This window comes from Pristis pectinata, chromosome 4 (assembly GCF_009764475.1).
Source record: "Pristis pectinata isolate sPriPec2 chromosome 4, sPriPec2.1.pri, whole genome shotgun sequence".
Taxonomy (NCBI): domain Eukaryota; kingdom Metazoa; phylum Chordata; class Chondrichthyes; order Rhinopristiformes; family Pristidae; genus Pristis; species Pristis pectinata.
The window spans coordinates 90420099-90446607 of NC_067408.1; the positions used below are offsets into that span (position 1 = coordinate 90420099).

The 26509-nt window shown below is 41.4% G+C and overlaps 1 long non-coding RNA gene across 2 annotated transcripts in view; it reads right to left on the reverse strand.

The window, feature by feature from the left end:
* LOC127569948 (uncharacterized) overlaps positions 1-15780 on the reverse strand; it is a 58865-nt gene extending 43085 nt beyond the window's left edge. For both annotated transcript variants that reach the window (XR_007956270.1, XR_007956269.1), the window contains exons 1-2: positions 15548-15780; positions 9961-10061 (exon numbers count right to left, since the gene is read on the reverse strand). This is a non-coding gene — a long non-coding RNA (uncharacterized LOC127569948). The remainder of the gene's footprint in view (positions 1-9960; positions 10062-15547) is intronic.
* Between the last annotated feature and the right edge of the window lie 10729 nt (positions 15781-26509).

A 26509-nucleotide genomic window follows, 5' to 3' on the forward strand; every position in this document is an offset into this window, starting at 1 on the left:
CTCCCAGTAGTTCCCTGGCTTGTCTTTACCCATGTGGAGAGCACTAGTGCTAACAATACAAGTGCTACCAAATGCACCATAACTGACACCATGTCAGAGCCTGCACATGAATTCCATCCTCATCATGTTTTGAGTTGTTTTCAAAAGGTGCAAATAAAAATATGGAAGGAAATTAATCTCAGAAAAAGCAACCAGGACTACAAACATTTCCCCCACACAGCAATACCAATGCAACTAAATATCAATTATATAGTTTTATAAGAGGGCCTGAAATTTCAAAAAGGACAATCCCACTCTTACCCTACTTCTTGTAGCAACAAGTCCACATTGACAGTTGTTATACTGGGAGTCATTGCTTTATACCATTTTATCAACTGGCCACTGGTTCTCTGTTTATGCATGGGTTTTTCTGAAACTTAATTATTTTTGTAGCAAAGAACTGAAAATATTTAAATATATTTGGAAGCTTTATAAAGGCTGAAACAATATTCACCCCATTCATGGAGACACTGTTGCAGGGTTTCAATCTGAAACATCAACAATTTCTCCCCCCACCCACAGATTTTGCTTGATCCACTGACTTCCTCCAGCAAATTGTTTGTTTCACCCCATTCATAGCCATTAACTCTTTAGGTGTGCCCACTGCTTTAAATTTTAGCTACTGGTCAGATTTTGTGCATTTTCATCAGGTTTGTTGCTTGGCCAAGAAAGCCCTTGTGCTGGAAGCTAATTATTGAAAGAAGCAAACCTTGCAAAGCCATTTCTGACCAGCTCAAACTGGCTCTGACCAGACCAAACTGGCTCTTGGATGTCCACTTGAAATACACTATGTTGGGCAAGGTCACAATTGGGTCACAATGAGTTCATTATAGCTTGTTGGAAGCCAAATTGGCCAGTTGCTACAATGAGCAACAAAAACAGAACCCCATCAGATAAATATACAAAGACAATATGTAGATTACTCATCACATCATACGTTGATAATATATTATACTGATAAAATCTTGGTAACCTCCTTGAACCCTCTGTTCCTATTTTCCAAAATCCAATGGCACTTGCCACAAACGACACCAGGGCATACTGTATATAGACTTTATACTTTGAGATTTCCCGATTATCATTTCCGAATTTTGAATGGTGGAGCTTTCATCACAGAGTCATTAACTCCTTCACTGAGAGATTAAACTTAACCCAAGGTTAACTCTAATTTAACCAGCTGTTTATGATGTGCGCCAGGAGCACTTAAACAATAACCTGAACTGCAAATCAATGTATGCTGCACAGTCCTGTAGACTTTTTTATTGTTTTATGCTTTTGAGGCAGTTGTAGTACATGTTAAATTATGCTTCTATACTCCAATTTTATTTTTAAATCATTTTTATGACAGTCACGAGGTTCAATTTAGGTTTGAGATTAGCCAGCTTGAGAAATGACCTTATTTTAATCAATGACTTGCACTGCTTAATGGGGAAAAAAATGATAAGCAAGAATGTAGTCTGCTCAGGTGTAAAATTAAAATCCGATCAGAACCTGACACAAGCAAGATCAATCCAAATCATATAGTAGGATCCCACAGTGAAATCATACATTAAGAAATGGGGACACAGCCTCTCAGCTAGTTGCAGGAAGTCAGCCTTACCACGCCCCACAGTACTGAGCTTTAGTGCATTGATTATAATGATTCTATCTGAACTCAAGGACTTTTTACGTTTGATACCAGACTCAACCCACATATTTGGGTCCAGTCAGGCTCGAGTCAGGTGGTCATGCACTACAATAAAGGACTAAAGCTCCTTTTGCACATTGTGCTTTCTTTAATTAATCTGCTGAAAATGTTTTACCCAAGTGAAAGCTTGACTACTTAAGAACTAAATATTTTTAATAATTTACAGTGACAATATAAAGCAAATTTGTATTTAAATCAGTAAATGGCATTCTTTAACCTGAACATCCAAATCCCAATTTCAGACATTTGCCTGCAACAACATTGCCATAATATTTCCATTTTGTTTTCCACTCTGCTGGATTTCAATTTCAGTCTGAAAGTGGAATATTTTAGCACAGTGGGATAGATTTTCATTGTTGCTGGAAATGAAATGATCTTCAGATGGACTGGACTTGTGTCTGGCCCTTACATGTACCCCTGAGTCTACCCAATTATCTGGGGTCAGGGAATTTAAATAACTAGCTCAAGTATCGAGGTAATTACTGGGGTACTCAACTTAGGCTTGAAGTTGTAAATGTTTCTTCCTTATAATTTGAATTTGATTAAAATAAAAGAACAAACCTGTACTTAGATTGGATTTTTCCTTTCTCTGGTGTGTATCCAAGCATTTCATTATCAATGAAATGTTTTTGCATGGTAACATGGGGAAACTCTCATTGAAACAAAAGACCGCACAAACAGTAATGAGATAAGTGACCAGATAAATAGTTTTCATAACATTATCTAAGAAACATTGACCAGAATAATTCCCTGTTGCCCTTCATATAATGCCATACAATTTTTAACATCTTTCTAGGGGGGGGGGGGGGGGGGTGCGAGGCGACAAACAGGGCCACAGTGTGACATCTCCTCCCAAAGGAAGTTTTTCTAATAACAAAATACGTTTTGAGCTTCTATCAATTTTTTCCAAAAAATATACTAAATTTACAAAATATGCAGTTACACAGATGGGACATGCCATTATCATCATTCACTGTGCCAAGCATACAGTATTATTTACACTTGCTTACCATATGTTAACATGCCTTCAATGTTTCAATCCCAAACATTCTGTTAGTGATAAGTTTAAGACATTATTATGCAGGCCCCAACCCCTCAGTGTCCAGTGGCAGTAGGATCACAGACCACGTCATTTCCCAAAGAGCTTTTGCGATGGCTGTGCCTAGCTTCTGTGCATTCTGCAGCACATACCCCTGCACCATGGAATGTGCCATTTTGCAGCATCCTTGCACTGGAAGACCAACAAGTTTTGAGCACACTAGGGTGATGAACTTCCAACATTTGATGCTCGTCTCACTTTGTGTCCCTGGGAACAGCCCAAAGGGCACAGTGTCCTGTGTTACACAGCTGCTGAGATGGACCTCAACAAAGACCACTGCATTCCTTTACCAGATCTCAGCAAACATCCTGTCCATAAGAAGGTGGAGGACTGTCCCATTTGCACCATGGCAACCTTGAGGGTAGCATGTGGTGGAATTGAGACTCTTGCTATACATGAAGGATCTGACAGTGAGGGCCTTTCCCACCACTAGCCAAGTGGGGTCTTGGTGCTTGTTTGACAGTCTGCCTGGGGAGCTATCCAACAGGATCCAGTGTCTCCTTCTTCTGCAGGGCTTCCAGGTTCTGCCATGCAAACTACTATCTGAATGACCTGTGGTCATAAGTGTTTATCTGCAGAAATTTTTCTACAAGGACAGGTGGTGTGGCATGGTCCACAGCACCAAGGCCAGGCCTATCCTTCACAACATTGGGTACAGGTGGAATCTCAGCACATTATGACTCTTGGTGTTTGCATATCCAGGGTATTAATGTAGCACACACAAAAGTGGCTCTTGGGATTCATTTATCCCCACTTTCTCTGGGGATCTCTACACTGCGTACCTGCTAACATAATCCATTCTGGATCTCCAGCTGAAACAGGTGGTGGTTTGGGTGACTGCCAGGACCATGGTCCAGATCACGTATGCCACATGCAGCAACACATAGAGCACCCTACTCCTGTAGACTAGGCCCCTTCCTGCAAACCTGGAGGAGCCCTACTTCCACATTCTCACCTCCTGTTTCACCTTGCCTATTCGCCCCAGCCAGTTGTATACCCAGCTCCTCCGAACCAGATTCCCATCACCTTCGGGCAAATGGACATCACCGTCATTGTGGAATTGAACCAGTCTAAGAAGATCCCAGGTAAAATTCCTGGTGGGGCAGTGGGAAGGGACAAATGAAGCACTGCCATTGGTCTTAGAATAAGGAGAACCCACTCAGGCTTTGTGTTTCTGCTGCCTTCTATAATTCCTACTGTTTAGATTAACAAGACTTAAGTGCATAAAACGCAGATAGTTCAGCCACATATAAGGAGCCACTGAAGTCCAGTAAGATATTTATTAGTCACACGTGCATCGAAACACACAGTGAAATGCGTCTTTTTGCGTTGCTAGGAATGTGTTGGGGGCAGCCCACAAGTGTCGCCACTCTTCGAGCGCCAACATAGCATGCCCACAGTTCCTAACCTGTACATCTCTGGGATGTGGGAGGAAACCGGAGCACCCGGAGGAAACCCACACAGACACGGGGAGAACGTACAAACCCCTTACAGGCAGCAGTGGGAATTGAACCTAGGTTGCTGGCGCTGTAATGTGAAAGCACAGTTAAGTATAAGACAATGCCTCATGAAAATATTGGTAGGAGAAATTTTTTTTTAGTTCTTATGACTGGCACTTCTAATAACATTTAGTTCTTCAGATAATACTGGGTAAAAGTAAAGTAGTATGTGTTCACTGGTTAAACACACCCCTGTTGTGTGTCCATATCTGGAAGGTTTGGCCTCTGTTGAATTATGGTATATTAACCAACATCAGATTTCTCAGGATCAGAAAAATACAACATCAATTGGACTTCTCAATCTTCATCCCTAGACAGAGATCCTTACTAAAAATTATAAGCGCATGGTTGATAGTGGAGAAAGGGTTGTGATGCTTTTAATGATTAATTGGCCTGCCAATCTTTCCAAGTGTTTGCTTGAAATATAGCTACATAAACAAGATATTGGCGTGCTACTGAAGCATGTAGAATTCTCCTTAGATTAAGTCAAGGTATTCCAGGAGGCAGGGCAAGGAGAAACATTGAAAAGATGAAAGAATTCCAGATACCAAAGACTTTTCAATCTTAAAATTTTTATCACTTAGTATGGAATCCTAAATTGCAATAAAGGGCAGTTAAACATTACCCAAAGCTATGTGAATGTTTCAATTAAACTAATGTAACTATTCATTTACATTTTGCATCAGCAGTCAACCAGACAGTAAAATATTAACCAATTCGTGAGCCAAGGGTCCAGCACAGTGCAAAATACTGCCCGACCAGTTTCCTTACCAGTTTTAAGACCATCACGAGCACTAAAGGTACCCTATGAATTTGGCTTGTAGGTGTGAAGGTTTTATGATGCATTAATAAATTCCATACATCAGGAGAAACATTTCAATTTTAATAAATCTTTTATGTAAAAATATAATGGATTCATTTCCTGTGTAATCTGAATGGAAAGCAATGTTTTAAATGTAATGCACCCTGTGTCGTTTTGCATCAAACATGCAAATCAAATGCAACATGAAACGCTGCTGTCCTGATCTCAGAAGACTTTCCCGTCATCTTTGGTTTCCAAACACCTTGCAATACTGCAACAAGCACATGTTGGCAATCTCATTTATAATAACAAAGTTGTAATAACTAGAACAGATCCCAGTTAGGGCCTTCAAATATTGTTACACACTGTAAGCTCCAGAAAAAGTATCAGAAGGAAAGCTGTGACCCATTTTACTCTCTGGACTGCAGTGGCCTACCACTGAAGGCATGGTAGAAAGAGATATTTGTTTTCTATGTATTTGTTCTCAGGAACAATCAAAAGCTGGCTAATCAGGCACCACTCTGCGCATAAAGTTAACTTGCTTTATAACGTGATTGCTAGGTTTCAGGATACTTTAGCCATTTTGCTCATGAATGAATTGAATACGAGTTATTTCAAAATACTGCACATGTTGATTCAGAAATTGCCTTAAGATTTTGGTGGTTTTGTTACTTAAGGACTATTTTCTATAATTGAAGAGTCAGTAACAAGAAACGATCAATTTAATTTTGCAACAATTACGATAAGGAGAGTGCTTAGGAGAGAGTTATATAGATGAAGGAACTGCTTTACTACAATAAGTTGCTGAATTAGAAAGTATTACAATTTCTAAAGGAAAAAAGGGTTAAGATTTGAAACAAATGTCAGGGCTACAGAAAGAGAGAAAGGTTGATTATGCCAACATGAATCAGCAAAAGTATAATGGTAATTGTAAGCTAACAGTGGAGAAAGGAAGAATTTATGAACAAGTATAAGACAATACATATCTCTTACTTCAGATCTTCTCAATGTAAAGACTCTTAAAATCCAAGCTCAATTTACTAATTTCTTACTAATTTGCATTGGGTTTTTTTCTCAGCCTTGTTGGGGAACTGAAGGAATTGATTACAGTAATTATTTCCACTGGCTGGGGAGTCTAGAACAATGGGGCATCATCTGAAGATTAGGCCAGGCTTTTCAGGGATGAACTTAAGAAACATTTCTACATGCAGAAGTTGGTAAACGTATGGTACCCCTTTCTGCAAATGACAAATGGTGGTAGATTAATAACCTTAAGTCTGAGAATAAAAGATTTTTATTAACAAAAGGCAATGAATTATAGGGGGCAAGGTCGGGTAAATGGACTGACAACACAGATTTGCTATGATCTAAATGAAAGAGGCAGGGGCAGTAGTTTATTAATGTATATAAAGTAGACTAGAAAAAGTGAATAATAATGTTTACTTATTAGTCACATGTACATCAAAACAAACAGTGAAATGTGTCTCTTTCTGTTAACAACCAACACAGTCTAAGAATGTGCTGGGTACAGCCTGCAAGTGTCACCACGCTTCCGGCGCCAACATGGCATGCCCACATAGCACACCTAACCCGTACGTCTTTTGGAATGTGGGAGGAAACCGGAGCACCTGGAAGAAACCCACACAGTCATGGAGAGAACTTACAAACAGCGGTAGAATTGAACTCAGGTCACTGGCACTGTAATAGCGTTACACTAACTGCTACACTACCGTGCCGACAGAAAGGACCCATTTCAGAGCAGGGATGTCAACAACTAGAATGTAGATTTAATGTAATAGGTAGGTTAGAGGAGAAATGAGGAGAAAAAAAACTTTCATTGATGGAATGGTGAGGATGTGGAACTCACTGCCTGATAGGATGGTGGAAACAGAAATGGACATTCAATAAGTAACTGATGAACTCGTAATGTGCTTTAACACTGACCACAATGTGATAGCACTACTGAGGATGAAGAGGAGCTCTATGAGGATAACGTCAAGGTTGAATTACTAGGCTGGTGTTGTTTATTTTGGAACCGGGACACCGAGGGAAAATTTAATTAAAGTGTTTAAAATTATGAGATGCGTAGACAGGACGAACAAGAATGAACTTTTTCTCTCAGCAGACAGGATAATTATTAGAAGACATAGGTTAAGCAAAACAGTAAAAAGATTAGAAGGGAGTGGAGGATTTGTTTTACCCGTAGGGTTGTGGGGTTGGAACTCACTGCCTAAGAGAGCGTTTTGGAGGCAAAAACTTGTCATAGTAATAACGTATTTCGATGACCACTTGAAGAGCTGTAGCTTTTAGTCTAATACTGGGATGGGGAACAATTCATAGGTTTCCATTATACAGAATTTCATGTGAATAAATCCCATTAAAATAAGACATCTAGTAAATTCATGGCCATGCAGTGACATTGGATTCATGAGTTGTAAAATAATTGCACTAACAAGTAACTCACAGTCTAACATGATTCCCATGTGATTTTTGAGGAAAAGTGGTACAAAATTAGATCTTTCAAACTACTTTATGTAGTATGTTAGGCTTGTTACCACTGGGTGTTATGGGAAAGTCTTGTTGATAGGTAAAAAGTCTGCCATTGAGGGCTGATGTTCCAGATGTGAATCAGGGTGGGACATGCAACCATTCACATGATCAAGCTCTAATTGGCGCAGAATTTTCAAAGTCAGGTGAACAAATAGGATGACATACATCACAAATTAAAGAAGGTGGAGCAGAAAAATAAGTTGGTAGATGTTGTGGCCAAATGATCAGACTATATGGAGCTTTGAGCTTCACAAGCTAGGCATCAACATTTTAGGACCTTTAGATACAAGATGTTTGCAAAACAGCAAATATTTGTGCAGGTATTTGCACAAGAGGAATCCTTCAATTGTATCTGTAATACTAGCATGTTGTATACCAGTACTGAGATAACTACAGAGCATATGATGGCTCCAGTAAGATTTTCACCAGAGCTTTAGGACATGCAACTTTCTAAATGGAAATTGTGACTTCTCCCATTGACATTTTGGCTACCATAATTGAAAGGGTGAGATGCACATGGAAAGTATCTATCTTTTGGGATCTAGATCAAAAACCATCAGGGCAACTTCCTGTGTATGATCCAGAGATGCTCCTGCTTTCTGTGGCAAATAAGAGATGTACGTTGATCAATGAAACATCCTTTATTGAGGGCCGTCAGCTCCCAACTAACAGCAGTGGTGAGTACACAGTGTATCAGTTCTTTAAGGTACACTAACCATCTTTTATACTGTACTACTTTCCCTTAGGGAAATAAAAACATATACGAACTATCAAATATTTATGTATAAAATTATACCAACAACTAATTGTTTGCAGAGATGAAATCATATAGTCAACTAATTTTTTGGAAAAATGATACATGCAGGCAAAGCCCACGTTACAGCCTTTCAGTTAACAGAAATTCACTCTTACAGAATTCACAAATCACTACCCAAAAATTTGAAATACGGAATAAAATTCTTTCTTACAGACTTTATGTGAAAAGAAAGTAAATAAATAAACATAAAATTTATTTTTATTTAACTTGTGTTTCTTGACACGTGCAGATGACACAGCTTTGCTTTGTGATATGGAAAATTTTCTAGGAACACAACCCCCACATAATGCAGGGGTCACTAGTACAATTCCATAAATCTGACCAAGCATATTCAGCCTCTTGGTCTACTCAGTTACCCAACTTGTCACTCATGATCTATACTTAACATTTTGAAGCATCCAATCCAGACACTTGCAATTCCATAGGATCACTTCTCCAGATAAGCTTCATATACATCTGATAGTTGAAAGTATCCTGACCGGTTGCATCATGGACTGGTACAGCAATTGGAATGTGCAGAAATGTAAGAAGCTGCAGAGAGTAGTGGACTGGGGCCAATACATCACGGGCACATCCCTCCCCACCGTTGTAAGTATCTACAGGAGGTGCTGCCTCAAGAAGACAACATCCATCAAAGATCCCTACCATTCAGGCCTCGCCATCTTTTCGCAGCTACCATCGGGCAGGAGGGACAGAAGCCTGAAGTCCCACACCATTAGGTTCAAGAATAGCTGCTTCCCTTCAAATGTTCAGTTCTTGATCCAACCGGAAAACTAATCGCTACAGTTTAACAACATTGACCACTTTGCACTAAAATGGACTTTTTTTTGTTCTAATTGTGTTCTTTATTATAAAAATTGTGTATAATTTATGTTTAATTTATGTTTTTTCTTGTGAATGCTGCTTACATAATGCTATGCACCTGTGATGCTGCTGCAAGTAAGATTTTCATTGCACCTGTTCATACACGTACTTGTGCACATGACAATAAACTCAACTTTAGATCACATCCTGGATTACAACTGATACCTTAACATAAATATCTCCATGACTATGCATGACTAAATATTGTATTACATATCTTCTAAACAACACCTGTTAAAATTAAATTTAACACAGGCATATATCACTTAACAACTGCCACAGTCACTATAATTCTACATTGTATTTGATACATTATTAGATATCAAGAGATCAAGTATAACAACTTCTACTATGGCTGTGCCCCAGGGCTCTCCATTTTTGATTCTCTACTTCCACAATGTTGCATCATGACTTCCAGTCTGATTTCCTCTAGGCACTGGACCTTTTCTTTCCTACTTCCCCTTTTGAAGTCACCCGGCCATGTCCTCTGACTTTCCCCAATGGATTAACTATGGTCCTCACAATTCTGCCATGACAGTTTAAAACGTCTTGGTGCACTGTGGCTCCACTCTATTGGGCTGACATCAATTAGTCCAGACTTACCATACCATCTCTCATAAGATCCAGGGAACTTTAGAACCTTTCCATAATGAACGCTGGTTTTCTCTTGACGCATCCAACTTGATTCAGGCCTTTCAATAATTCTGTAAACAACAAAAGTCATGTAAGCATTTAACTCTTCCCCAAAACCTACCCAGCCTCATCTTCTGCAGCAATGCTGCTTATGCCAGATGTAAATAAAATACCTCACTACAGGATTCCACACAAGATGCCCCTTTAGCACCTGGCCACCTTAAAAAGGCATTCTGATGCTGGGTGATTCACAGAACATTATGGCATAGCCCCTGTATTTTGTTCCCACACGACATACAGCCTTCCTGCCTTGAGCATTCATCTTTCCTACTGTTGAACCCACTTGTAGTGTTCACATGATTCAGCTATGAAGATCATGTTACCACATGAGGGCTTGTTCAGTACTTACACCTTGCAGTTGTGCCCTGAGTAATACTGCCTTACATTTTTGAGCACCATCTCTATAGTGGTAGCTGTTCTACAAGCTCACTCAAACATTAAGTCCAGCATATTGAAGTTTTTCACTTGAACCCTCGCATTTGCCAGCCCACACTGAAGAATCCCACAGCACCTTACATAACAACATCATTTTGCCAGTACCTTTACTCTGACCATGGATTTATCAACCACTTCCTCTGGGTTACTGGCAGCAAATACCAAACTTGTGACTCTCAAAAACCTTTGGCAGCACTACATTAAAATATCCACTTTTTGCAGTGCCCCTGTAAGAGAGCTTATTCATAGTTCTTTGGCCCATTAGACTCTTCCTCTTTTCATATGTGGCTATATCCTGAGTCATCCCCCAGGACCACGATGATATTGTTTATCCTATGGAACATTTCCACTCATTCCATATGCAGGGCATGTGACTGAGACTAGTCATACTTCTCAAGCTCACACACATACGTATCTGTCATTTCCACTGCCTGCCATCATCACTGCATTAACTAGGAAACTCTGTTCTCTGTTACTTCACACTTGATTGCCACACTCCTCCTTCAAGCACAAACTCATCACCAACATAGTGTTAGCAGACTCCTTTGTGTGACTGTTAATTAAAACAAATAACAGATGAAAAACTACCAGCAAAACATCTTTTATTGAAAGCAATCAACTTCCAGCTAACAACAATGGCTAGCTAGGACAACAATGTACCAGAAGTCATACTACATGGTACACTCAAAGACTCTTACATACAAAGTTCTCTTACATACAACATTCTGTAGAATCTATAAGGATCAAAAAATAATTGAAGTCCCAGAGTCCAGACTAAAAAAAATTGAACTGAGGAGATGGAATACAGAAATAAATTACTCCCAACAGTTATTTAAAAAAAAGTTCAGGCACTTTAAAGATTCACTTCTTCAGCTCCTTAACTATTTTCCTGTAAATAGCTATCAATTATCCTATGTCCAATACATGGTATTCCCTGCTTGGTGAGCCAGTGGTGGAAATGAAGGAAGCTTTGATATTTGATGTTTTCAGGCAATTTACATATTACTATTAGATTGTTATTACCTTAATCCTACGTCACTTTTGTTTACTAACTCCTTGTGTGAAACCTTTGCCTTCTTAAAGTCCAAATACACCAAGTCAAATGATTTGCCTTTAGCTATTTTGCAAGTTACAACCTCAAAAAATTCCAAATTTGTCAAACATCTCCCCTTTATAAGTCAGTGTTATTATTTATTATTTTCTAAGCAGCGTTGTTACTATTTCCTGATAGATTGTAGAACTTTTCCTACTGCAGTTGTCAGGCTCACTAGTCTGTCCTTCCTTGTTTCCTCTCTCCCTTCTTTATTAAATAGTGGGGTTACATTTGCTGCATTTCAATCTATGGGAATTGTCCCAGAATCTATAGAAATTTGGAGCATGTCACACAAAGGCTCTCCTTTTAAAACTTGAGGTGTTGGTCATTAGGTCCTAGGGATTTATTGACTTTCAGTCCTATTAATTCTCCAATACTATTTTTTTAAACAAATACGAAATTCTTTCAGCTTCTCATCTGCTCTACTTCCATTGTCTTTTTTTCTGAGGGTTTCAGCACCTACTTCAATGAAGATAGACAAAATTGTTGCTCAATTTCTCCTCCATTTTCTTAGTTTCCAGTTGAGAGTCATAGAGGTATACGGTCGGAAACACTCCCTTTGGCCCAAATCGCCCATGCCAACCAAGTTGCCTACCTGAGTTTCTCCTGTCACACTCCATAATGATCCTGATTAACTTCCAATAATCTTTTCCTTGTTACAATCCATTTTTATGTTTCTCACTAAACTGTTTTCTTTCCTTTGCTTAACAATTTTATACATATACATTATATTTGGAAATAATGTGTCTGTGGGGCATACTAAGTATATATGCAAATTCTATATGTGAATATATGTACTTTATTGTTCTTGATGACTATTGATTACTGCTGGCCCCACCCTCCTTTGCACACTTCTGACAGCAAAAGCTTGCTTGCTTGCTTGCTTGCTTGCTTGTTTGTTTGTTTGTTTGTTTGTTTGTTTGTTTGTTTATTTATTTATTTATTTATTTAGGAAGGAACTGGAGGAACTTGCTTCAAACCTTTGGTCTTTTATATGCTTTTCCCAAAACTGAACCTGAAGATACAGATAGTAAATGAATAAAGTATAGTTTGGATTCATTTCCAATAATCAAAGATGGTATAACTGATGCAAAACATTGCTAAATATTATGTGTTACTTAGCATATGATAATTAAGAGGAATAGAAATTATTCATCTGGTAAGCTTTAAAGGCTATAATTTACTGCTGAATCGGTTTGAAAATTATAATTTCAATCTTAGATAGTTTTAAAGGCTCTAATTTTAATTAAGTCTTTGAAGACAATGAGGAAGAAAATAAGGCATGATAATTCTCAGCTTTATACCATCTGCGCAAAAGTCTGTGGAATAAATAACTCCATAGAATATGTATCTGTAAAAGTCGGAGATATTGCCTGTACTGGAGCAGAGGGGCGAGTGTGTGATTGAATAGTCATTGAGTCAAAGAAAATAATCAAAGAACAGAGGAGGATATATTTAGACCTATTACCAGCAATTTATACTGGTAATCAGGGTGCCTTATTTCATTCGTCATGGCTCAAAGGATCTCTTTCTTTTTGAAAGGCTGTATGCAACAATCAGCTCACAACTCACACAAATCTTTGGTCAACTAAAGTTAGATAGCCAAGCCATTACATAAGAAGTAGGAGCAGGAGTAGACCATTTAGCCCTTTGAGCTTGCTCTGCCATTCATCAAGGTCATGGTTGATCTACCTCAAGGCTATTTTCCTGCACTATCCCCATAATCCCTTAATATACCAAAATCTATTCAGCTTTATTTTAAATGAATTTAATGATTAAGCCTCCATGGTCTTCTGAGAGAGAGAATTCCACAGAATGACTACATCCACGTGAAGAAACTTCTGCTCATCTCAATGCTAAATGGCCTCCACTTTATTCTGAAACTGTGGTCACCTGGTTCTAGACTCAGAACACTACAGCACAGTACAGGCCCTTCGGCCCACAATGTTGTGCCGACATTTTATCCTGCTCTAAGATCTACCTAACCCTTCCCTCCCACACAGCCCCCTGTTTTTCTATCATTCATGTGTCTATCTAAGAGTCTCTTAAATGTCCCTAATGTATCTGCCCCCACAACCTCTGCCGGCAGTGTGTTCCATGCACCCACCACTCTCTGTGTAAAAAAACTTACCCCTGACATCCCCCTTATATCTTCCTCCAATCACCTAAAAATTATGTCCCCTCGTGTTAAGCCATTGTCGCCCTGGGAAAACGTCTCTGGCTGTCCACTCGATCTATGCCTCTTATCATCTTGTACACCTCTATCAAGTCACCTCTCACCCTCCTTCTCTCCAAAGAGAAAAGCCCTAGCTCGCTCAACCTATCCACAACCACATATACTCTTCAACCACATAAAGCATCCTCCCTGCATCCAGCTATGTGAACCCTGTAAGAATTTTGCACACTTCAATGAGATCTCCTCTCAGTCTTCCAAGCTCGAGAGAACAGTCCTAGTCCATGCAACCTCTACTCAGATGGTAAACTTGCCATCAATGGAACCAAGCTATTGAATCTTCACTGCACCCTCTTAATGGCAAGTATATCCTTTATGCATAAAAATACCAGAACTGTACACAGGTGCAGTTTCATCAATGCATTAAGACATCTTTATCTTCTTGTAATAAAGGCTAATATACCATTTGCCCTCCTAATTGCTTGTACATGTTGGCCATTGGTAACTTTTATACAAAGACACCCATGTCCCTTTAAACATCAATATTACTCTTTCTCATCATTTAAAAACACCCTGCTTTTCTCTTTCTTAAAAAACTTTTTTTAACATAATTTTACATTTTTCCACATTATGCTCCATCTGTCCTGTTCTCAGCCAGTCATTCAACTTGTCTACATCCCCCTGAAGCTTCTTTACATCCTCCTTCCTGCTCACAATCCTACCTTGTTTTGAATTCTCAGCCAAGTTGTTAAAAGGACATTTAGTCCCCTCAGCTAAACCATTCACTAGCCTCCAATCCACAAGAATAATTCCAGAATCTATAGAATTTTGGAGGACGATAACCAAAGCATTCATTATCTTTGTAGCCACTTCTTTCAACATTCTGGGATGTGAATCATTGAGTCCTTGAGATTTTTCACCTTTTAGTCTCAACATCTCCAGTACTATTCATTTACTAATACTCTTGTGTCTTCCATAGAGACAAAAAGTAATCATTTAATTCCTCTGCCATTTCCTTATCTTCCCCATTATAAATTATCCCATCTCCATCTGCAAGGGGCCCATATTCACTCTCCTGGGGTGTTTCCTTTATACATACCCATATCAGCTCCTACACTACATTTTTAGGTCCCTTGGCAGTTTATTTTCATATTCTTGCCTTTCTTTTTAATCATTCCTATTTAGCCTACTGCTATTTTTGGCAACTTTATAGGCCTCTTCCTTTGATTTAATACACGCTTTGATTTAATACACTCTTTGATTTGTCCTGTCAGCAATGGATTGGGTTTTTGTGCCTTTGCGCAAGGAGCTAGTGCTCCAAATAAATATTGGGATGGAAATTATCAACAAAATAGATAAGACAGGATGCGATAACTTCGTCCTGCTTCAGCCCAAAAAAAAATGCTGGAAACACTCAGTAGGCCAGATAACATTCATGGAAAGAGTGTTAAAGGTTCAGGGCAATGACCTTTCATTGCAACTGGATAGTGTTAAGACAAATGACCTAGAAACTGCGCAATGCCACATTTTGATGTTCCATGCAAAAAGAATTTTATCTAAAATGTGACCAGGAACTTTGTGAACAGGGCCTACTTCTGTACACTCTCTCCAGCTCCTCTACTGTCATGACAACGTCCAGGCACACAAGACACTGGCACTGGGCAAGTACTGCAGCCAGTGTGCGCTGTGTGCAATATTCTACCACACAAACCCCACCGACGAACAGTGTGTGCCTGAAACACTGCAGCAGCACACCTGCCACGTCTCCAGGGTATTCGCTCAGCAGTGTTTCTCACCTCGTCGAGACGCTGCACGCTAACTGCTGCAGCCCTGCGTGCGGCCGCCGGAAACCCACTGGGAACCACCGCCGCCTCCGGGACCTCCCGTCCCCCGGGGCCGGGCTCACGGAGAGCGGAGCACGCACAGCCTCCCACTCCCTGATCCCCGACCTCCCCCCTCACTACCACTTGCCGCACTAAACGGCGACCCGGGAGTGCGGGGAAAAAACCCCGCCCGCGGCCAAGATAGAGATAGGCCCCGGTCCCCGGCCTTTGGCCTCTGCCCCGCCCACTCCCGCTGGGTAGGAACGTCGGGGGGGGGTGGTCGGAGAGATGAGAGAAGAAGGGGCGGCCTTACCCAGGCTGGGAGTCCCAACTCGGCTCCTTCGAGTGAAAGCTGGGGCTCGGTGTGATTCGCTGGATCCAGGCAGCACTCCCACCCCTCTCTCCCCCATTAACTCCCACCCCACTCCCTCTTATCTCTTCACCCCCTGATCGTGCTCCTGCCTCTTCTCACTACTTTCTCTGCCTCTCCTACTACCCCTACCCTCACACTGCCTCGAAAAAGGACAACTGCAGATGCTGGAAATCTGAAATAAGAACAGAAAATGCTGAAAACACTCAGCAGGTCAAGCAGCATCTGAGGAAAGAGAAGCAGAGTCAGCAGCTCAAAGGCCCCTCATCGGAACAGGGAAAGACAGAAGATGAGTTAATTTTAGGTTGAAAGAGGTGTGGGGAAATAGAAGAGATGTAGTCAAGGGCAAGCTCCAGTTCACGAAGCATCTGCAGTTGTCCTTTCTTTGAAGCGGTGTGAGGTTAGGGGTGGTAGGAGAGGCAGAGCAAGTAGTGAGAAGAGGCGTCTATGTGGAAAGTCTCATCATCGGAGCAAATGCATTGGAGACGAGGACTCTCTTACTATCTCTAGATTCTGCCGTCACCTTCACATTTGCTCCAATGATGGGACTCTCTACACAGGTACCTCCAAGATGTCTTCTTTCTTCCTTAGCCATGTCTTCCCCTCTACCACAGTTGACAGAGCCCTCAATGCAATTCATCTATTTCCAGCACCTCTGCTCTTACCTCTTTTCCTGGACAGAGCAAAGATAGTGTTCTCCTGGTCCCCATCTCCCAGCCTAGTAACCTTCACATTTAGTATATCAGCTTTTACAACTTCCACCAGCTTCAATGAGATTCTACTTCCTGACACATTTTCCTTTTCCCTCGTCTCCCCTTTCAACATTTCGAATGGACCATTCCCATCATGACTCCATGTTCCACTCTTCCATGCCTGCCAATCACCCCTCTTGTTACGGCACTTTCCACCACAAGCCACCACAGGAGATGCCACACCTTTTTCTCCCTCTTTCCTTCCCATCGATTCAAACAGTCCTTTCAAGTGAAGCAGCCTTTCACTTACAATTCTTTCATTCTACTGTTCACATGTGGTCTCCTCCACTTGGGTAACTGCTCTATGAAGCACCCAAATTCAGTTCACGGGTAATCCTGAGCTTCCTGTTGACTTTAATTCTCCATCCCACTCCCACTCTGACCTATCTGTCTGTAACCTCCTGCGCCGTTAAATGAGGCTGAACTTAATCTTGAGCCACACCTCATCTTCTGGCTGGGCACATTGCACCCTTCCAGACTACAACTTCAGGTAATTCACTTTCTCTGTAAAAGAAATGGCCATTTCTGCTGTAAGTCATTCATCTGTGATATTAGCTCAAGATTTTTTATTTCTCCATGAGCACAGCTTTCCCCACAGTATTTTGCAATATTTTATATTCATTTGTTTTTCTTATTTCCTCATGCCTGCGCTTCATGGCTTTTGTTCACGTTCTCTTGCTTCAACTGACTGCATTAACTAGATGACCTCTACAACTTTTCTCCATGGCAACACTATCAAAGATATTGCTTTTGCCGTAACAATCCCTCCCCCATCTTCTCTGCAATTGAAACCTAATGTTTCCTAGGTTTCCCAGATCTGAAGAAGGATCTTTGACCTGAAACATTAATTCTGTTCCTCTTTCCACAGATGCTGCCTGGCCCGATGGGTATTTTGAACATTTTCTATTTTTATTTCACACTTTCTCTTCCCCTCCATCTCAAAGACAACAGCTTACATCCCCTAGAAACTGGATCCATTGCTTATGTTTTGTTTACGTTGGTTTGATCACTCTGGCAATAATTTCCAGGTCAGTTAGCACTTATCAGAAAATAGCCGCAAGGACTTTCATCATGAGTCCCCATAGTTCAGCTGACACATTCCTGAATCAGTCCTGCAGCTAATCATGTCATCACGTGTGTGGCTTATATTTGCATAATTATTGATCTATGTTAGCGCATAAGGGGCAACCTACAACCTCTGCTGATTAGATTTAAAAAAAGGAGCAAACCTACAACAGATTGGCAGACAAACACTCACAGCAGCTACCAGATTCATTTTTCATTGCTCAGGATATACACAGAAGTATTGCCATGTTTCCTTGATGATGGCAAAATTTCTATGTTATGCACCTTAGTGCAAGCTGCAGCATTGTCTACCGGACTAATCAGCCCATTTGAGAGGTGCTGTCAGAATAGCCTGGGCAGGTAACTCAATGCATCTTGTAATGCATTTTAGCTGCCCACCCCCCACCTTAAACCGGTTTCCTCTAGTTCTAGACTCCTCTGTCCCGGGAAAAAGACTCTCTGTCCCACCTATGCCCTCCTAATTTTATAAACCTCTATAAGGTCACCTTTCAGCTTCCTACATTCGAGTGAGAATAAACCCAGCCTATCCAATCTTTCCTTATAACAAGAGTACTCCATTCCAGGTAACCTCCTAGTGTACCTCTTCTGCGCTTCTCTATTGCTACCGCATTCTTCCTGTTGTCACTGTTGAACTGAACCTCACAGATGCTGTAGCTGAGAGATATAAAAGGTCTTCATTTAACACAGCAGATCTCTTGGACAATCTATTTCTCCTCTCCTCACACACTGCTTTATACTTTTTAAATACAAAGAGAACAATAAATGGTTAACTACAGTTTCAGTGGCTATAATCACCTACTTAACTTTAACATTTTGAATGTAGATGGGTAACTTTGCAGAATTACGTATTTACAATGGTAGCACAATCCCAACTACCAGAACCCTTTGAATAGAGAAATAGTCTGCAGATGCTGGAATCTAGATGAAAAACACTATGATGGTATAACATGACCATTGTCTATTTAATTCCCCTTTAAACATATCACTGTTTTTCATTTCTATTTTCTTTATAACAGAAATTAAAGTCAGGAGATCCATTCTGTTTGTTTGTATCACTATTTCTCATTTCAAAATTACCTCCTGTCAGTGTATAACATCTACCCCTGTGCTACAGGGGGTGTTATTGGTGGCCCAGTTACTGTGCTGACATCTATATCTTGTGCTTGTATATGTTGCTTTCTCATTCAATGATGTTTTCCCTAGACGAGGAAGGTGGCGCCCGACAAAGGCAGGAATTATTCCAGCAGCAGTCCAGACTAGTCAGGCATCAGCTTGGTTCCACTTTGGGGAAATCAGATGTGGAGAAGTCAAGAGGGAGTAGTGAGAGAAGCACAGCACACCAGTAAAAAGGAGCAAGTGGAGGCGGAAACAAACAACAACAGGAGGAGAGGAGGGATTGGGCTACATGACAGCTGGTCTGGGACTCTCACATTTGTGCCTTACATGAGAGCATTGTGAGCTGCACTAATTAATCAGCTGAAGCTCTTCATCAAATCCTTTTAGAATCTTCAAAGCTCCCTGGTTGGAATATTGGAGAATAAATGGCAGGGTTGCTCTGACAACTGTTTAGCAAAAGGACAAAGGCAACCTACGAATCATGGCAGAGTGAAGGTTGACTCAAGGACAGTCTATAGAGACAAAGAGCCCACTGATGACTGAGTATTGTGCCTATCACTATTGAAACCTTGGGTCCAATTTACAGGAGCTCTCATTTCTGATTTGCTTAGTCCAGGGGAACAGCTTAGCTGCAGCTTGAACCCAGATATAAACTCGCTGGTTGCCTCGGGGTCTCTCTGAGGGTGCAGCTAGTAACTAGGCTATAGCGTTAAAGATAATCCAGTCCTATTAGGATAAGAAGTCCAGCCACCTCCCTCAGACCTCAGGAGAGCATTGCAGTCAAGCAATAGATGATAGAGAAGACACAATAGATGACTACAGATGCTGGAATCAGGAGCAACAATCTGCTGGAGGAACTGAGTGGGTTGAGAAGCATCTTGGGGGCAGGGGGTGGGGGTGGAACAAATTGTCAATGCAGGCACGGTAGTGTTTTGGGCAGGCACGGTAGTGTAGCGGTTAGCATGATGCTTTACAGCGCCAGCGACCTGGGTTCAAATCCAGCCACTGTCTGTAAGGAGTTTGTATGTTCTCCCCATGTCTGCGTGGGTTTCCTCTGGGTGCTCTGATTTCCTCCCACATTCCAAAGGTGTACGGGTTAGGAAGTTGTGGGCATGCTATGTTAGCGCCGGAGGCGTGGTGACACTTGCGGGCTGCCCCCAGAACACTCTACGCAAAAAGATGTATTTCACTGTGTGTTTCGATGGACATATGACTAATAAAGATATCTTATCTTATGCTTCAGGCCAAAGCCCTGCATCAGGACTGAGTGGAGCGGGAAAATAGCCAGTACAAAGAGGAGAGAGGGAGTAGTCAGACAGGGACCAGTGGGTGATTGGTGCACCAATGAGGGATGACGGCCAGGTGGAGCCTGGTAGGGGAGGGGGAGGGTGGAGTTGGGAGACGGAGGCAAGTGGATGATAGGTGGAGGCAGACATAAAAAGGCAGATGGAGCCAGATGGTAGGAGGGGAGGGTGAAGGTAGAGACAGCGGCTGGAGGGTAATAATCAGAAACACAGTCTGCCAGTGCTGGGCGAAGGGCAGATGGAACCAGATGGGGGGGCGGTTCATGTGGGTTGTAGTTGGATGGAACCAGGAGGGGGAACAGGATGAAAATGGGTGATGGGAAGCTGGGGTTGGGGTGGGAAAGGGGACAAAAATGGGAGGATCAGAGGTGGATTGGAAGGAGAGAGAGGGGGTTGAGGAGGGGGAGAAACACAGCAGGTAAGTGTTCCTGAAATTGTACAATTCAATGATCACACCATTGGGTTGTAGACTACCCTGACAGAATATGATATCTTGTTTTTCTAGTTTGCATTGGGCATCACCCTGGCAGTGGAGAAGGCAGAGGATGGACAGGTCAGTGTGGGGATGAGGAGGGGAGCTGAAATAGCTTGCAACTGGGAGCTCGGGATGGCCATTGCAGAGAGAGCACTGGTACTCTGCAAATTGGTTGCCTAGTCTGCATTTGGTTTCGCCGATATAGAGGAAGCAACATTGGGAGCTCTGAATTCGGTTACGGGGTTCGAAGAGGTGCACGTGAAGGGCTCTTTAGGTCCCTGGATGGTGCCGAGGGAGGAGGTGTGTTGCATAATCTCCAGTTGCAGGGGAAAGTGCCACGGGTCACGGAGGGAGGGGTGGGGAGGGATGAATGGACCAGGGATGCACAGAGGGAGTGGCTCCTGCAGAAGGCAGAAACAGATGGGGAGGGGAAGATGTGGCTAGTGATGGGATCTCGTTGCAGCTGGCAGAAATGATGTAGGATCACGTGCTAGATGCAGAGGCTAGTAGAATGAACTAGGGGAACTCAGAGCAGAAGTCTGAGAAGTGGAGGAAATGCAAGAGAGGGCGCAATCAACCACTGTAGAAGGGAAACATTTCCTGAAAAAAAGAGGACATTTCAGATGTCCTGGAATAGATGGAATAGAAGGCCTCACCTTGAGAGCAGATGCAGAGGAAAGGGATGGCATCCTTACAAGGGACAGGGTGGAAAGAGGCAGGAGTCAGTGGGTTTATAGCAAAGGTTAGTGGATAGTGTGTCTCCTGAGATGGAGACAAAGATCCAGAACAGGGAGAGAAGTGTCAGAAATGGTCCAAGTGAATTTGAGAACAGGGTGGAAGTTAGCAATGATTTTGATAAAATAGCAGAGCAACCTAATGACCAGTCTAAATGGGTCCAAATGAAGAAGGGTAGCTGATTACGCTACCTTCTGTTCTCTTGCTCGCACAATTAGACCACCAGGACATCCCACACATTCAGCAAGACTAAATACTAGAAAAGCAAACAGTGATGCAGAGGAGTAGAAATATGCTGAGTGCAGCTTTTTTGAAATGTGTGGTGATGAGTCATTGGCTAGAAGAAAGTATTATATACACGCAAAGAGGGCAGAAACAAAACTTCAAGTTCACAAGTAACACCAAACTAAGAGACACTGCAAAAAAAAACACAAGAGATTCTGCACATGCTGGAAATCTGGAGCAACACACACAAAATGCTCAACATTTCAGGTCAAGACCCTTCATCAGTCCTGATGGGTCTCGACCCGAAACGTCGGCTGTTTATTTCCCTCCATAGATGCTGCCTGGCCTGCAGAGTTCCTCCAGCATTTTGTGTGTGTTACTGCGAAAAAAAAACTGACAGCTGAAGATGTACATCAATACTTAAATGGATTGGAAAGACATATAGATGTATGATAGTCATGAGCAAACAGAAATTCACATTATTAGGAAAAGATGCTAACTTATTACCTTATAGGCTATTGTCCCTCTCAGGGCACTTTTGGTCTGGCTGGTTCCTTGAGGGATAAATGGCTCCACCTTTAACTGGACTATATTTCTCATTTGAAATTTGCAACTGGTGTGCTGCTAGGAAAATGAGCATTTGTCATTTTCTTTCAAAGATAATTACATGCAAGTTTCCTTCACTCCACAGGCCATGGCTCAATCTAATTTAATTTAAAATTTAAAAATGAATGCGTGAGTATTATGATCTACTCAGAGTCATCACATCATCAATATCATTTCAGGTTTACTCATGTCATTAATCATTTATTATTATTTAATAGCCAAAAGTGTCTGTGGGACTTCTGTTGATTTCCTGCTGCAACTTGAATTCCAACCCTCTGTTGACTGGTACCATCTCTACAAGTGGTGAGTCATGTTATGCCAAGACTTTCCCTTTCCAGAAAGTATTCAGCAGCAAAATCATGAACACTCATTATTTTGACTTAAGCCTCATATAAAGATAAAGGAGGGATTATTAATGTAAAGGCTTTATTTACAAAAAGAGAAAAATAAATGTTCTCCTAAAGAAAGCTCAACAAAAAATTTCTCATCAGTACTCCCGATAATTAAAGTCCAAAAGAAGTTTGCATGCTTAGGACAATATCAACCAGAGGCCCAGTTATTAAGGACAAAAAGGATTGCTCTTTATACTTTAATTCTGAACTGATATTCATTCCCAGTACCTTTCAAATGCTGGTTCAGGTTGATTCATATTGGGTATTGAATGAACCTGAAATTGTCTACTCCATGGCAGAAAGCATACTTGTCCAAGAATAATAACTTCATAAACAAGGAACACCGAAGGCACATACATGAAATTATGACTGGTTGTTTTCTAATTCAGCATGTACGATATAGGAAATTGATAATGATTTTTATGGTAGTACAGGTAGCATTGGTTAGTTAAGAGCATGCAATATTTTTGCATCATTCCAGGTGAGTGACTGCAAAAGAACAAACACACAGCTCAGGATTTACCCCAAAGCTGAAGGAAGTTTAATTGAATTGAGAACCAGATTACACAAGGAGTGAGTTGGAAGAATGTTCTGATGTTTACAAGTTCAGCACTCAGCTCTATTCCATAATTTGCTCTTTCTCCATCTACTTGTGCTAGATTTGTTTCTCAGCAGCAAGTTTCCTGAATACCTCTAGACCAGTACACAGGGCAGGAGCTCCACCCATCTTATCCCAGGCCAATAGCCTATTGCTGATTCCACAGAGCCACCTACATCATCTCTGACAAAGGAGAAGGCCTGAGAAAAGGTGTCCTAGCCAGAAAACGTGAGAAAAGCCTTTAGCAGGACTCATGCAGGTTCCCAGTCAAACTAAGTATATTGGAGGACAAATGGGTGGACATCCTAAAATATATCCATTTAATATGAAGCATAAGAGGAATACCTGGACCATCACTGGAAAATGGTAGAACAGATAACAGGCATCCCTACTTCCCAAAGAGGGGATGCAGAATAAATTTATGAGGATATTTCCAGGCCTAGAAAATTAGGTGTGAGGAGATAATGGCTAGGCTGGGATTATTTTCTTTGAAACAACAGAGACTGAGGGAAAATTTGCTGAGGTGGAAAAATTATAAAACTATGAGAAGGCTACACTGACTGAAACACAATAACCTGTTCCCCTAAGCAGAGAGGAAATAGAAAGCATGGACATGACAGACCAAATGGCCTCCTGTGCTGTAAATTTCTATGAATCTATCAGTGTCAGTTCTATGTTGTTGTGAAGGTTGTGAAGCCCCACTCCAAGACTTTGTGCTTTAGATGTGAGCACAAAAATCTAGACTGGCAATTCAGTGCAGTACTGAGGGCTTGCTGCACTGTTAGAGCAATGTATCAACTGGCCTCTCAGGCGAAAGTAAGGGATCCCTTGGCATTATTTTGCAGAAAATTAGAAGAGCTATCCCTTGTGTCCTAGCAAATAGTTATTCCTCAATCAACATTACAAAATGCTCATTATCGTTGTACTGTTTGCAGGTGGTTTCTATCCATTAATTAGCTGTCCTATTCCCCATATTTCCACAGCGACTACACTTCAAAGTACTTCATTAGCCACAAAGTGCTCTGAGACAACCTGAGGGTGTAAACTGTACTTTTAGAAAGCAAGTTTTTCTTTTTAATCAAGGACACAGAGAAAACCTGTCAAGAGTTTAGGTTAGGGAATGAAAAATGTGGAGGAACTTCTCACTGATGAGATTCCATTGTAGAGGGTTTGGTATGATCTCCTGCATAACCCCAGATCTCACATAGTCCCAGTGGCCAAGCCAAGGGAGGGTGGGTAGGGTTCCATTTAGTTGTGGTTGCACCTGAGAAGAAACTGTTTAGTGAACTGTTTAGCTTTATAAATAAATTATCACAGCCTCAACCCTACACCCAGTAGTACCATTACCAGAGATTTATTGAACTTGGGCTGATTTCCCTGAGTGTAATACTTGAGGTTATCATTCTATTATTCAAGCACAAAAGGACAGATGAATTATAAAAGTGTAACATAGTAATTGGGTGGTTCATCAGCAATCCTAATTATCCACTGCTGGAGTGTGGGCTGATCTTGTCTGGCAGCCAACTGACCTGTAGATGCCTGAAGTCTGAACTTCTACAGCAGCCCTCACAATGTGTGTGGCTTTTGCTTAGACTAGAATATAGGTGCTTTCTCCCATCTTCCAGGTTCTTCTTTTTGCCACTGGCAATGGCGGTTGTGGCGTCTAACCCCATGATTGTCGGCATCACTTCCTCCAGATGAGACAGCCTAATGGGACAGTGGTGCCGAATGCTTATCTGCTGCTGCTGGTGACAGCTGAGCATCAGATTCTCCTGCAGAAGAGTTTGGGGAAGAGTCTTTGTGATTTGCCAGGCCTGAGTGAATAAGTGGCAGTGTATGGAAGCTGTGAGATTTGCTTTTGTGTTAGACATATCATTCAGTGAGGCAGAGACCAGCAGGAGTCTCCTGGTCCAAAACGAAGCACAAATGGGAAAAGTGATTAGAATGCAAGGATGTGTTGGGGCATTTGAACATTAGGTAGTGCTGGTAATTTATGGAGATGCCTGATTATTGGTGACGTGGTGTATTGAACAGTGTGTTACTGTCGTGATGCCATTGCTGATTGAGGGTTGATGTGTTTACTGACCTTGCCTGCACAGTTGACATCACATGTCGTGATTAGCATAACGCTTTACAGTGTCAGTGACCCTGGTTCGATTTCGGCTGCTGCCTGTAAGGAGATTGTACGTTCTCCCCGTGTCTGCGTGGGTTTCTTCCGGGTGATCTGGTTTCCTCCCACATTCCAAAGACGTAGGAAGTTGTGGGCATGCTATGTTGGTGCCAGAAGCGTGGCAACACTTGCAGGGTGCCCCCAGAACACTGTACATAAAAGATGCATTTCACTGTGTGTTTCGATGTACATGTGACTAATAAAGATAGCTTATCTTACGATCTTAAATCTCTTCCTACATTGTCCTTGGGAAATCATTCCTTAGTAACATCCTCCCATTTGCACTTCATTATAGACCTCAAAGGCTTCCTGGGGCCCCAGGCATACAGAAACACTCTTCTGGTCTCCAGCTCATGTCTAATGATGAGTCCTTGATGCCTGGCTGGACTTTTTTGGCAGTGAGAACTCCCCAGGCCCCACATTGACTCCTATCAGTCGCTATGGGCATTGATTAACTCTCACGTAAAAGGCATGACTCTAATCAGTACCTGAATTATTGCTGAAGGGCAGATTATTTGACTACTGTCTCCCCACAAAGGCTCTTAGAACATTGGAATTCATAGCTGTGGCAGCATCTCCTGAAAAGGCAGCTGTTATAGGGTGCTAATGTGAAAACAGCTTGACTGCTGCTGTTTAAATGCTCTAATCATTGCCCAAGACGTTGCAGGAATTTCAGGCAGGAGTGCACAAAGTGGGGAGGTTCCTCTACAAGTACTGTTGTGGCACCCATTTTCTCACACTATCAAATTTCAAGGCCTTTATCAGATTATGTTATTGCTGTATACAAACTGGAGACTACATTTCCTACAACAATGATTTAACATTTCAAAATTAATTTTTCAGTGATAAAATTCTTTCAAACCTCTCAAGGTTTTGAAAGGCATACTCCAGCAGGGATATAGTAACACAATGTTTAAACCATTGGTAAAATTATCCTTGCATTTAAAAAAAACAAAGCATTTTGCTTTCACCACTTTAAAGCAGGTACATGCCTCAAAGCTGTACCTGCAGATGGACAGTAGCAAAGTAGTATAGACGAGACAATAAACAAAATAAGCAGCTTCTGAGGTTGTTAAGTGGACTAACTGATATGTTAACTGGGAATC